Here is a 12,170-nt window from a genome sequence, read left to right as displayed (position 1 = left end):
GTAACATATAAAGGAACACCTATCATAATTACACCAAACTTCTCATCAGAGACCATGAAAGCTAGAAGATCCTTGGGCAAATCTCATGCAGACTCTAAGAGAACACAAATGCCATCCAAAACTAGTATACCCAGCAAAACTCTCAATCACCATAGATGGAGAAACCAAGAAATTCCATGACAAAGCCAAATTTACACAATATTTTTCCACAAACGCAGGCCTATAAGGGATAATCGGGGGAAATCACCAATGCAAGGAGGGAAACTATACCCTGGAAAAAGCAAGATAGTAACCTTCTTTCATCAAGCCCAAAAGAAGATAACCAATCAAATATTAAAAAAAAATCAAAAATGACAGGAAGGAATAATCACTATTCCTTAATATCTCTTAACATCAATGGACTCAATTCCCCAATAAAAAGACATAGACTAACAGACTGGATGCATAAACAGGACCGTACAGTTTGCTGCATACATGAAACACTCCTCAGTGTCAAAGACAAATACTACCTTAGAATAAAAGGCTGGAAGATAATTTTACAAGGAAATGGTCTCAGTTAACAAGCCAGAGTAGACACCTTTCTGATGTTAAACTGACATGGATTGAGTTCTAGCATACTTATGATAAATGACAATGTCTTTTAAGTCTAGTTCCAGCAGATCAAATGCCTTTTTTCTGGAATCTAAGTGCAACAGGCACTTGCATGGGAGCATAGACTTAGATACAGACAAAACAAACTATAAAATATAAATAAAGATATTTCTTTTTAATAGTTTAATTCAGATAGATCACAGTGCTCCTGCAACTCATTCCATTTACGGCAGAGCGATGGCCATGCACTCTCCACATGTATCCTCTAAATAACAAAGCATGATGATTTCACAAGGCTAGCCACAAAATCACTTGGGATACACTGGCATTACCCTAGGGAATTCTTGCTAAACCTAACTGCCATATAATGACATAAGAGCAACTGTCCCTGTGAACTGCAACCCAGCTTTTTTGAGCTGTTCTGTATATTGAGACATGAGCCACAGTGCAGGGTTCTCAGACTTTCTTTAAAGGTAGCATGCCACTGCCCAAGAAACAGCCATTAATCCAGCTCTCAAAGATGAGGACAGCTCCTTTCTTGCTGTCGGTATTGCTGCTTTGGGTTCCATGTGAGAGCATCCCATGTTCAAAGCAATCACTGTGGACATCACTTTTTTCCATGCCGTTGTGTTCTGATCATTGAGATTATGGCATTTAAGTGGTGTCAAGTTTATTTTATTCGATGGCCTCCCAGAGTGTAGCTTGTACTGCTCTTACAGATTCCACATATATAATGCCTTTACACTGTCGTTGGACAGAAATATCTGCAATACAAAGGTGTGCTTATCATTTCAGGTTCCAATGGGGGATATTGTACTGACCCACTCCTCAGCTGTTTTGCCTGTGTCTCTAGAGCAGAGAGTCTTCATCTCCTGCAGGAACAGCTAGAGTATCCCTATATTTACTTTTAATTATATAAACTGGTATCAACAAAATCTAGGACAGCCACCCAAACTCCTCATCTATGGGGCATCCAACATAGCATCTGAGGTCTTTGACAGGTTCAGTGGCAATGAGTTGGGACAGACCTTACTTGCACCATCCATTCTGTGGAGGCTGCTGCTGCTGCATCCTATTTCTGTCAACACAGTGTGGAGTTTCCTCCCACAGTGCTCCAGGGCCAAACACAAATCTGTCTAGCAGCTCACTGAGCCTCAGTCTCTGAGATTGGTCTTTTCCCAGGCATTTCAACCATGTGATTTTAGAAGTTTCCTTAAAAAGCTGAAGCTGTGAAAAGTGATTTATTAAAATTATATGTGTGTTTATGTCATCATGTGTGATTTGTACTTTTCAATCTGTTTCTTAATTAAAATTCTCCTTGTTGTCTTGCAAACACAAGCTGACATTCTCACTGTAATCTCACATCCACTTTTTATTTGCTTGAGGGTTCCATAATCCCTTAGATAACATACAGAAGCCTCCTGAAACTGCTATATTGCTTAGCTTCTGATCTCATCTCTGTATCCATCATGGAGGCTCATCCATGGTCTTAGACTCATTAGCTCTTCTTTTCTTCCCAGCAAATACTTACATCTTTCTCTACAGTATTTTCCACATGGTGGCCACTTTCTCTTCTTGCCTTCTTTCACTTTGTGCTGTCTTCTCTTGTGGGAGATGTACAGAGTCCCCCCTATATCCTGAGCCAATCTGGGGATTGCTGTCTAGTTCCCAGTGATCCTGAATTTGCAGCTTACATCCCCCTTCCTCTTATTGCATGATTACATGACAGCACAACCACCTTTTCTTATTTTTCTATATTTTCCACCATTGCACATGCATGAATTCAAGAGGCCAAAGAGTGTAAGGACATGATCATGTCAGGCTTATTTCCTAAACACCCTGCACCTTTTCAAGAGCCTTCTTTGGGCAACTGTATGTTTTCTATATGTAATGGGCAAGCTCAACAGAATGATCCTGAGCAATTTTTCCCAGCTATGCATTCCTGAGTTTTTCACAATTACAGTCCTGGCTCAGGATATTGAAATTTTATCATATTAGTTTCTTTTGCTGTACAGTAAGTTAATACAAATTTAGTGACTTACATTACAACACCTTTAATATGGGTGGAGTTCATCTGTATTCTCTCCTTAGAGCCTTAATGGCTACAGTCAATCCTTCATTCTCATTTACGTATGCAAAGAATTTCCTTCTAAGGTCAGTGAGGATGTTCCACAAATTCAATTTTTAAAATGTTAAAAGATAGTTTCACTAAGTTTCCCACGATGACATTGACTTTGCCAATGTCCTGACTCAACCACTCATGTGCCAGTATTAAAAGCCTCATATACCCTGTTCAATTGTTTTCACAGTTACTAATGGGAAGTGCAGTAAGGAGATCATGAATGGTATTGTACTGGCTGGTGTTTGTGCTAACTTGACACAGGGTGGAGTTATCACAGAGAAAGGAGCTTCAGGTGAGGAAACGACTTTATGAGATCCAGCTGCAAGTCATTTTCTCAACTAGTGATCAAGTGCGGAGGGCACATTGTGGGTGGTGCCATCCCTGGGCTGGTAGTCTTGTGTTCTCTAAGAAAGCAAGGCAAGAAATTCAGAGGAAGCAAGCCATTAAATAACATCCCTCTGTGGCCTCTGCATCAGTTCTTGTTTCCTGACATCCTTGAGTTCCAGTCCTGGTTTCCTTTGGTGATGAATAGCAATGGGGAAGTGTAAGCTGAATAAATTCTTTCCTCCCCCAACTCACTTCTTGGTCATGATGTTTGTGCAGCAATAGAAACCCTGACCAAGGCAGGTATAGAATATTTTATCAGGCTGTCCCTCAAGAATTTGGCTGAACTCTATACCCAAACAAAGCTAAAGAAAAATTGTATTCAAATTCACAGCAAGTCTTTTCTGAAAGAAATCCATATAGTGAGTTATAGAATAAAATCTGACAGACATATGTGATTTCTATTTTTACTATGGCCGAATAATATACCTTGCACATGTGTACCATGTTTTAACCATTATTCTGTTGATAGCCAGTAGATTTATTTAAATTCTTATTTTTGTGAATAGTGAAGCAATAAACATGGGTGTGGATGTATATGTATTTATGACGACTTAGATTTGTTCAGGATTGTACCTAGTACAGGCATAACTGAGTCACATGACATTTGCATGATTTATTCAGGACAATCCATACAGTAGCCCTTAGTTTCTGAATCAGGTTGCAGTTCTTCAACAGTATATATTGTTTGCTCCTTTTGTATAGTCACACCATCATTTCTACACATTAATATAATTTAATTCTTATTAATGATTTAAATGAAGTGATTTTATGTGTTTTTAAAATCATTGGATATTTTCTTTATTTACATTTCTTTTTTTGTTTCTTGTTTTTTTAATTAATTAATTTATTTTTATTTACATTGCAAATGATTTCCCCTTTTCTGGGTCCCCACTCCCCGCAAGTCCCATATCCCATTTTTTATTTTCCCTTCCATAAAACCCCTATCCCATCCCTCCTCCCCCTACTTCTATGAGGATGCTACCTGCTTCCCCCCAACCCACCCACTTCTGCCTCCCCACTCTGGTATTCCCCCAAACCGGGGCATCAAGACTTCACAGGACAAAGAACATAAGCAACAGAAACCAAGGCTACTTGGCATCATCAAAACTCAATTCTCCCATAACAGAGATCCCTGGATACCCTAACACACAAGATAATCGAGAGTCTGATTTAAAATCACATCTCATGATGATGATAGAGGACTTTGTATCCCTAAACAGAAGACTGGATGCAAAAAATGTGGTATATATAAACAATGGAGTACTATTCAGCCATTAGAGGCAATGAATTCATGAAATTCTTAGACAAATGGATGGAGCTGGAAAACATCATACTAAGTGAGGTAACCCAGTCTCAACAGATCAATCATGGTATGCACTCACTAATAAGTGAATATTAGCCTGGAAAACTGGAATACCCAAAACATAATCGACACATCAAATGAGGTACAAGAAGAACAGAGGAGTGGCCCCTGGTTCTGGAAAGGCTCAGTGTAGCAGTATAAGGCAAAACCAAAACAGGGAAGTGGGAAGGGGTGGGTGGGAGAAGAGGGGGAGGGAAGGGGCCTTATGTGACTTTTGGGGAGTGGGGGACCAGAAAAGGGGAAATGTACATTTCAAATTTTATTTGAAATGTAAATAAAAAATATATCGAATATATACATCGGGAAAAAAAGAAAAAAAAAAGAAGGACATAAATGACTCCCTTATAGAAATATCAAAATAAACAGGTAAACATGTAGAAGCCCTTAAAAAGGGAACAGAAAAATCCTTTAAAAATTACAGGAAAACATAATTCTTCACAAGGAAGTGAAGAAATTGAAAAAAAAAAAGCATTCAGGACCTAAAAATGGAAAGAAAAAGAATAAAGTAATCACAAAGGGAGACAACCCTGGAGATTGAAATCCTCGGAAAGAGATCAGGAGTCATAGATGCATGCATCATCAACAGAATGCAACAGGTAAAAGAGAGAATCTCAGATGCAGAAGACACCACAGAAAACATTGACACAACAGTGAAAGAAAATGCAAAATACAGAAAGCTCCTAACCCAAAAATATCCAAGAATTCCTGAACACAATGAGAAGGCCAAATCTAAGGGTAACAGAAGAGTGAGAAGATTCTCAACTTAAACGGCCAGTAAATATCTTCAACAAATTATAGAAGGAAACTTCCCTAACCTAAATAAAGAGATGCCCATGAACATACAAGAAGTCTACATAACTCCAAACAAATTTTAGCCTTTCTGACTGGGTTGAGGTAAAATCTCAGGGTTCTTTTGATTTGCATTTCCCTAATAACTAAGGATTTTGCACATTTCTTTAGGTCCTTCTCCCCATTCTATATTCTACAAGCAGAGATGTGGCCAGGGAGTGAGGGAAGAAAGGAAAATCATCTAAAGATAAATATGTGATAATAAAAATTTAGGCACCACGGAGCCAGGAGACTTCTGTGCACAGCCTGCCATAAAAGAGTGATCTCCAAGCAGCATTTTCACTTCTGAGTGCAGAGGGGAGATCTTCACATTTTCTCTGGAGGGGATCAGCTAGGAGTACACAGGGCCTAAGATCAGTGAAGCAGCTGGGACGAGTGAAGCCAAGAGACTCCACAGCCTTCTCTGTATAGCCCACCAGAAGAGAGTGATCTCCCAGCTGTGCTTTTATTTCTGAGTACAGAGGTGAGATCTCTACATTCTCTCTGGAGGGGACCTGCTAGGAGCACACAGGGCCTAAGATCTGTTGAGCAGCTGGGATGGAAGTCTTCCTGATGCCATTTGCATCAGGGAGCAAGGGAACTCCACAGCCTTCTGTGCATAGCACACCAAGAGAGAGAGTTCTCGCAGCAGTGCTTTCACTTTTGAACTCAGAGGAGTAAGGACACAGATTTACAAGACCACAGGAGGAACAAACTCCAGTCAGAGACAAGCATATCAACTATCATCAGATGGCAAAAGGCAAGCACAAGAACCCTACCAACAGAAACCAAGGCCACATGGCAACATCAGAACCCAGTTCTCCTACCACAAAAAGTTCCAGATACCCCAACATACCGAAAAAGCAAGAGTTGGGTTTAAAATCATATCTCATGATACTGATAGAGGGTTTCAAGAAAGACGTAAATAACACCCCTAAAGAAATACAGGAGAACATTGGTTAACAGGTGAAAGCCCTTAAAGGAGAAACACAAAAATCTCTTAATGAAATACAGGAGATTATGGGTCAACAGGCAGAAGCCCTTAAAGAAGAAACACAAAAATCCCTTAAAGAATTACAGGAAAACACAAACAATCAAGTGAAGGAACTGAACAAAACAATTCAGGATGTAAAAGTGGAAGTAGAAACAATAAAGAAATCACAAAGTGAGACATCTCTGGAGATAGAAAACCTTAGAAAGATTCAGGAGTCATAGATGCAAGCATCAACAACAGAATACAAGAGATAGAAGAAAGAACCTCACGTGCTGAAGATACCATAAAAAACATTGACTCAAAAGTCAAAGAAAATGCAAAATACACAAAGCTGGTAACCCAAAACATCCAGGAACTCCACGACACAATGAGAATTCCAAACCTAAGGATTATAGGTAAAAATGATAGTGAGGATTTACATCTTAAAGTCCCAGTAAATATCTTCAAGGAAATTATAGAAGAAAACTTCCCTAACCTAGAGAAAGAGATGCCCATGAACATACAAGAAGCTTTCAGAATTCCAAACAGACAGGACCAGAACAGAAAGTCCTCCTGGCACATTATAATCCAAACACCAAATTCACTAAACAAAGAAAGGATATTAAAAGCAGTAAGGGAAAAAGGGCAAGTAACTTACAGAGGCAGACCTATCAGAATCACACCAGACTTCTCACCAGAGATGATGAAAGCTAGAAGACCATGGGTAGACCTCATACAGACCCTAAGAGAACACAAATGCCAGCCCAGGCTACTATACCCAGCAAAACCCTCAATCATTATACATGGAGAAACCAAGATATTCCATGATAAAACCAATTTGCAAAATATCTGTTCACAAATCCTGCCCTACAAAGGATAATTGATGGAAAATGCTAACACAAGGAGGGAAACTACACCCTAGAAAAAGCAAGAAAGTAATCTTCTTCCAACAAACCCCAAAAAAGATACTCACACAAAGATAAAAATAACAAAAAATAATAGGAAGCAACAATCACTATTCCCTAATATCTCTTAACAACAATGAACTCAATTCCCCAATAATAAAAACATTGACTAATGAAATATTAATGTAAATCTTCAATTTTTTTCAGAAAATGTTTATAATTCCCCTTTTAATTAATTTGGTGATTTTTTTTATGTCTACCATTTTATTGCATTATTTTTCATGATAATCTTCAATTTTGAGAAATCTGACTCCTGCCAGTCAATTACATGCGACTTGCCTCCATCTTGGTTCTTGGATGCCAGAGAGATCAGACAGCCTGAGGTACGCAAATATAACCCGAGGCCATTGCGGGGGGTCTAAGCATTGTGTTGGCCTGCACCCAGGCCCTGGGCTGTTTGGGGGTGTGGGAGGGATTAGTGTGCCAACCTGGCCAGGAGGTTCTTTGCCCAGGCCAGCATGCACGCACGCTGTCATTTTGCCTACTGGTCACCAGAGAGTTCTAGCAGGCAAAGTCAGCTAACAGTCATAGCCTGAGGCTAACATAGCAGGGGGGGGGGGTCTAGGCCCAACAGGCCCTGGACTGCCCCCAAGACCTGGGCTGCTCGGTGGGCCATCTGTGAGCCAACCCGGCAAGGAGGTTGTTAGCCAGGCAGACTCTCCCATCACTTTCAGGCAGCTCGCACAGGCCTCCATCCTGGCCACCTGACAGAACCAGTTAACACTCACAGCCCAAGCGGAACTTTCCTCTGACCTTGGCCTGCCAGGCTTTTGCCTAGGCTCGGGGCCTGAGCAGCTAGGCTAGCCTTGTGTGTACCAACCCGGTGGGGAGATCAGCTGCCCAGCAGAGTGATCAGCACTCTGAAAATATCCCGCAGCATACACCATTAGCACTCCCTGAAAAAGCAAACGGGCACCATGTGGTTCACAGACACAATCTGGGGCAAGGCACAATATGGCTGCAAGGGCACCCAAGAAGAGGACAGCACATCAGCAATCTGTGACAGGGGAAACCCAGCCATCCAGTGTTGCGGAAATTGCCCCAGAGCCTCACAGGAGGCTCAAACACCAGTCAGAGACAAGACCAACTAATGCCAGAGAACAAGATGGCAAAGGGAAAACATAGGAACACTACTAACAGAAATCTAGGCAAAATGGCAGAGTCAGAACCAAACTCTCCAACATCAGCAAGTCCTGGTTATGCCAACACACCAGAAAAACAAGATTTGGATTTAAAATCACTGGTCATGATGTTGCTAGAATAACACAAAAAGGACATAAAGGAATCCCTTAAAGAAATACAGGGGAACATGAATAAGCTAGAAACACTTATAATGGAAACACAAAAATCATTTAAGGAAATTCAGGTGAATAAGGCTCAAGAGATAGAAGCCAATAAAGAAGAAACACACACACACACACACACACACACGCACACACACACACACAACCTTAAAGAACTGCAGGAGAACTTGAGTCAACAGGCAAAAGTCATGAGAAAGGAAACACAAAAATCTCTTAAAGAATTAAAGGAAAACACAAACAAATGATGGAACTGAGCAAAACCATCCTGGATCTAAAAACAGAAGTAGAAACAACTAAGAAATCACAAAGGGAGACAACTTTGGAGATAGAAAACCTTGAGAAGAAATCAGGGGCCATAGATGCAAATATAAACAACAGAATACAAGAGATGGAAGAATATCAGATGCCGAAGATACCATAGAAACCATTAACTCAACAGTCAATCAAAATGCAAAATGCAAAAAGCTTGTATCTCAGAACATCCAGGAAATCCAGGACATAATGAGAAGACTAAACTTAAGGATTATAAGAATAGATGAGAGTGAAGATTTACAACTGAAAGGGCCAGCAATTATCTTCAACAAAATTATGGAAGAAAACTTTCCCAACTTAAAGAGAGAGATGCCCATGAATATATAAGAAGCCTACAGAACTACAAACAGACTGGACCTGAGAAGAAATACCTCCTGTCACATAATAATCAAAACCCCAAATGCACCAAACAAAGAAAGAATATTAAAGGCAGTAAGAGAAAAAGGCCAAGTAACATATAAAGGAAGACCTATCAGAATCACACTAGACTTCTCACCAAAGACCATGAAACCTAAAAGATCCTTGGACAGATCTCATGCAGACTCTAAGAGAACACAAATGTCAGCCAAGTCTATTATACCCAGCAAAACTCTCAATCACCATAGATGGAGAAACCAAAATAATCCATGACAAAACCAAATTTACACAATATATTTCCACAAACCCATCTCTGCAAAGAATAATAGGAGGAAAACTCCAATACAAGGAGGGAAACTACACCCTGGAAAAAGAAAGATAGAAACCTTCTTTCATCAAACCGAAAAGAAGATAACCACTCAAATATAAAAAATAACACCAAAAATGACAGGAAGTAATAATCACTATTCCTTAATATCTCTTAACATCAATGGACTCAATTCCCCAATAAAAAGACATAGACTAACAGAGTGAATAAGGAAACAGGACCCTACATTTTGCTGCATATAGGAAACACACCTCAGTGTCAAAGACAAAAACTACCTTAGAGTAAAAGGCTGGAAGACAATTTTACAAGCCAATGGTCTTGTAAAATTAGCCATTCTAATATCAGATAAAATTGACTTTCAACTCAAAGTCATAAAAAGAGACACAGAAGGACACTTCTTGCTGGTCAAAGGAAAAATCTACCAAGAAGAACTTTCAATTTTTAACATCTATGCGCCAAATGCAAGGGCACCCTCATTCATAAAAGAAACTTTACTAAAGCTCAAAGCACACATTGCACTTAACACAATAATTGTGGGTGACTTCAACAGTCCACTCTCCTTAATGGACCGATCAGGAAAACAGAAACTAAACAGGGACACAGCAACACTAATTGAAGCTTTGGACCAATTGGATTTGATTGATATTTATAGAACATTTCACCCTAAAGCAAAAGAATATAGCTTTTTCTCAGCACCTCATGGTGCCTTCTCCAAAATCGACCATATAATTGGTCACAAAACAGACCTCAACAAATATAAGAAGATCCAACTAATCCCATGCCTCCTATCAGATCACTATGGAGTAAGAGTGGTTTTCAATAGCAACAAAAACAGCAGAAAGCCCACATACACATGGAGGCTGAATAATACTCTACTCAATGACACCTTAGCCAAAAAAGAAATAAAGAAATCAGAGACTTTTTAGAATTTAATGAAAGTGAAGGCACAACATACCCACATCTTTGGGACACAAATAAAGCAGTGCTAACAGGAAAAATCATAGCCCTGAGTGCCTCCAAAAAGAAAATGGAGAGAGCATACACTAGCAGCTTAATGAGACACCTGAAAGCCCTGGAACAAAAAGAAGCCAATTCACCCAGGAGGAGTAGAAGACAGGAAATCATCAAACTCAGCGCTGAAATCAATCAAGTGGAAACATAGAGAACCATACAAAGAATCAACGAATCCAGGAGCTGGTTCTTTGAGAAAATCAACAAGATAGATAAACCCTTAACCAGACTGACCAAAGGGCACAGAGAAAGTATCCAAATTTACAAAATTAGAAATGAAAAGGGGGATATAACAACATAAACTGAGGAAATCCAAAAAATCATCAGATCCTACTCCAAAAGCCTATACTCAACACAACTGGAGAATCTGGAGGAAATGGACAATTTCCTAGACATATACCAAATACCAAAATTAAATCAGGACCAAATAGATCATCTAAACAGTCCCATAACCCCTAAAGAAATAGAAGGGGATCATACAAAGTCTCCCAAACAAAAAAGCACAGGGCCAGACAGTTTCAGTGCAGAAATCTATCAGACCTTCAAAGAAGACCTAACAGTTATACTCTTCAAACTATTCCACAAAATAGAAACAGAAGGAATACTACCCATCTCCTTCTATGAAGCCACAATTACACAGATACCAAAGCCACACAAAGATCCAACAAAGAAAGAGAACTTCAGACCAATTTCCCTTATGAATATCGATGCAAAAATACTCAATAAAATTCTTGTCAACCAAATCCAAGAACACATAGAAATGATCATCCACCATGATCCAGTAGGCTTTATTCCAGGGATGCAGGGTTGGTTCAATATACAGAAATCCATCAATGCAATCCACTGCATAAACAAACTCAAAGAATAAAACCACATGGTCATTTCATTAGATGCTGAAAAAGCATTTGACAATATTCAGCACCCTTTCATGCTTAAAGTCTTGGAAAGAACAGGAATTCAAGGCCCATACCTAAACATAGTAAAAGCAATATACATCAAACCTGTAGCCAGTATCAAACTGAATGGAGAGAAACTTGAAGCAATCTCACTAAAATCAGGCACTTGACAAGGCTGCCCCCTTTCTCTTTATCTTTTCAATATTGTACTTGTGGTACTAGCTCATGCAATTAGACAACATAAGGAGGCCAAAGGGATACAAATTGGAAAGAAAGAAGTCAACCTATCATTATGTGCAGATGATATGATAGTCTACCTAAGTGACCCAAAAAGTCCACTAGAGAACTCCTACAGCTGATAAACAATTTCAGCAAAGTGACAGGTTATAAAATCAACTCAAGCAAATCAGTAGCCTTCCTATACTCAAAGGATAAGCAGCCTGAGAAAGAATTTAGGGAAATGACACCCTTCACAATAGCCACACACAATATAAAGTACCTTGGCGTGACTCTTACCAAACATGTGAAAGATCTGTATGACAAGAACTTCAAGGCTCTGAAGAAGGAAATGGACGAAGACCTCAAAATATGGAAAAACCTCTCATGCTCATCGATCGGCAGGATTAATATAGTTAAAATGGCCATTTTGCCAAAAGCAAGATACAGATTCAATTGCAATACCCTCAAAATCCCCACTTAATTCTTCATAGAGTTAGAAAGAGCAATTCTCAAA

This window comes from Apodemus sylvaticus, chromosome 2, assembly GCF_947179515.1.
Source record: "Apodemus sylvaticus chromosome 2, mApoSyl1.1, whole genome shotgun sequence".
NCBI lineage: Eukaryota > Metazoa > Chordata > Mammalia > Rodentia > Muridae > Apodemus > Apodemus sylvaticus.
This window is presented reverse-complemented; position numbering follows the sequence as displayed.